The sequence below is a fragment of the Elephantulus edwardii genome, unplaced genomic scaffold (genome assembly GCF_000299155.1).
Source record: "Elephantulus edwardii isolate Elephantulus edwardi_28Jun2011 unplaced genomic scaffold, EleEdw1.0 scaffold00057, whole genome shotgun sequence".
Lineage (NCBI taxonomy): Eukaryota > Metazoa > Chordata > Mammalia > Macroscelidea > Macroscelididae > Elephantulus > Elephantulus edwardii.
Window position 1 is genome coordinate 6,840,682 of NW_006399807.1, and position 3,109 is coordinate 6,843,790.

Sequence of the window (3,109 nt, forward strand, 5' to 3'; positions counted from 1 at the left end):
AAAAAATCAGATTTAATTTAAAGATAAAAATCTGAAATTATTTGCAAAAGGTCTGTTAGTTTTGTGATTACATTTATTTGAAGGGTTGGAGGAAAATGAAAATGCCATTTAGCCTAAGACCTTGTAAGCTATCTGCAAATCAACTCATATCAGGACTGGAAGAATCATTGGTCACTTCTGAGTATAAAAATGTGTGCAGGTTTCTCTTTTGAATATGTTCCACATTAAAGAGACTACTGTACCAAGTCTCTTCTGCACTGGACAAATTCTTTGTTTCAGTCAACTCTCAATGGAGGGGCAAGTAGCACAACACCATCTCCCCAAACAAAGAGCGTTGGAATAACCACATTATTGATGTATATGTCTCTTCATATGTTTCTTCATCAATTTCTGTAATAGTCATAGTTTCTTCCACATCTCCCAATATCATATTTAAATGTTGATCATAAGCATGTAATCTTCCTCAGAGCTCTTGGCCATTTCGCATATTCACATGAATTCGCATATCCAGGCTGAGCCTGATAAGACCCAGACAGACCCTCCTCTACTGTAGTGTTAGTTGGTTGTTGGTCCACATTGTCTGCCATGTTTCAAACCTTGCGACTTTTCCGATAACTCATATACATTTTGTGTCCTGGTGTTGATTGTTCTAAGTGCCACCAAGTTTAAACTATCTCGTAGCTGATTCTCCAGCAAGTTCTCAGAATCAGTAAATCGCACAGGAGGAAATGGCTTCTTTTTTCCCCAAGGATAAACTAGTGGATTCGAACCACATGTCTTTGGATTTAGCAGATCAGTTCCTTAACACTAGGCCACGATAGCGCTGCCAAGTGACTATGACTCATGGCAACCCTATGAACACCACATCTGAATCTTTCCCTACCTTGCTCTGCCTTCACCATTTCTGTCATGCTCAAGCACATTGTAGCAGTCACTATGTCAATCTACATTCCCCTTTCACCAACCCTCTATCTTTCCCAGCACGATGTCTCTTTTTAAGGACTGATTCTTCCTGAAAATATGCCCAAAGTTAGTGAGATGAAGTTACATCATCTTTGCCTCTAAGGAGAACTGCAATTGCACCTTCTTCAAAATAGATTAGTTTGTTCTTTTGGCAGTGTAGGGTATATTCCATACTCTTCACCATCACCTTGGAAACAGGAGTGGCATCCACTTCCGTAAAGAGCTTGCCTCCAGAAACCCTATGAACCTGGAGAAAGGATGAAAGTCACGCACCTAAGTGTTGACGACTTTTGTTCATAGGGTTGCTATGAGTCCCTTACGACTCGATGGCACTTAACATAGAGAGAGACCAGTTGCCCTACTGGACCGAAAGTGATTCTACCAAACCAAAGGTGGGGGACTAATCCACGGCCCTAAGGCCTGTCTTTGTTTTTTTTGTGAAACATTCTTCTAGGTCGTTTAGCCCTGGTCTGTCCACTTGCCGTACAGAGGTAACTTGTGGTCTCTGTGAAACCAAACACTGTGACACTGATGTGACAAATGCGATAATGGTTTCCCATGGTGGACAGTGTTTGGTGGCGCTCCTCGGTTAAAACCAGCTTGGAAGCAGGAGCGGCATCCACTTCTGTAAAGAGCATAACAGCATAACAATAACAACACTTCACCAACACCACAATTCAAATACATCAATTCTTTTGTTTCCCTTATTCATTGTTCAGCTTTCAGATACATAGGAAGAAAGGGGGAAATACCAAAGACTGGATCAGGTGTAATTTAGTTTTTTAAAGAGATCCTTTACAGAATATTTCCCCAGAGTAACACATTTTTTAATTTCTTAACTGCTGGTGGTTGTGGATTCAGGTAAAAAGAAATCTTTGATAATTTCAATCTTGATGTTGAGACATAATCCATACTGAAGGCAGTAATCTTTGATCTGCAAGCAAAGTTGTGTTATCTGCATGACACAGATCATGTGAAGGAATGAACCTTCCTTGACATTCTTCTTCATTATAGTACAGCTTCTTGAATGATTTGCTCAGCATACAAATTGAATACGTATGGACAGAGGATACCACCCTGACAAACACCTTTCCTGATTATAAAACATTCAGTGTTCCATTGTTCTTTTTGGACAACTGCTTCTTGGTCTTGGTATAGGTTCTGCATGAACGTAATTAATTGTTCTAGGATTCCCACTATTTTCAATGTTAGTCATAACTTGTTAGGATCCACACAATCAAATGTATTTGCACAATCAATAAAATACAAGTAAAGATCTTTCTGGTATTCTTTGCTTTCAGCCAAGATCTATCTGACATCAGCAGTGATATTCCTCATGTCCCAGCCTCTTAAATACAACCTGAATTTCTGGCAATTCCTTCTGGTTGCATTACCTCAAACGTTTTTTAATAATCTTCTGTAGGACTTAACTTGCATGCAATACTAATGATACTGTTTGGTCATTTCCACAGTCTGTTATATTACCCTTCTGGGGAACAAATATGGATCTCTTCCAGTCAGTTGGCCAGCTGTCTTCTGTATTTGTTGGCAGAGTCTAGTGAACATGTCCAGGGTTGCCTGTTTCTTGAAACACCTCAGGTGGTGTTCCATCAATTCCTTGTTTTTTGCCAATGCTTTCAGTGAAGCTTGGATTTCTTCCTTCAGTGTCATTAGCTCTTCATCATATGCTACTTCTGAGATGGTTCTGATTTCACTTCCTAAAGTGCTGCTTCCTGAAGTAGTTCAGAATGATATTGACTGCTATTTCTACAATCTAACTTCTCTCTTCCCACTTCCTTCTGGGATTCATTTCATTTGTTTCTTCTTCCTATGCCTTCCTGACATCTGAACTGTGTCCTTAGGAAAATGTTGCTCTTTTGATTTTGTACAGTTAATTGTTGTGAAAAATGTATTCTTACCTAGTGTTACTCATCATCTTGCAGACTTGTTCATTATTCTGCTGAAAGTTAAGTCACAGAGTTAGTTTTATTTCATGTTTGAAATGTAACTAAGAAGGGAGATTAATCAGAACTGGCTTTGACAAGCACTGTGGCAATTGGACAATTAAAACAGACATTTGGGGCGGGAAGAAGAAGGAACTGGGGAGGAGGGTGGAGAAAACAGTGCAACAATGAATGAATGAAAA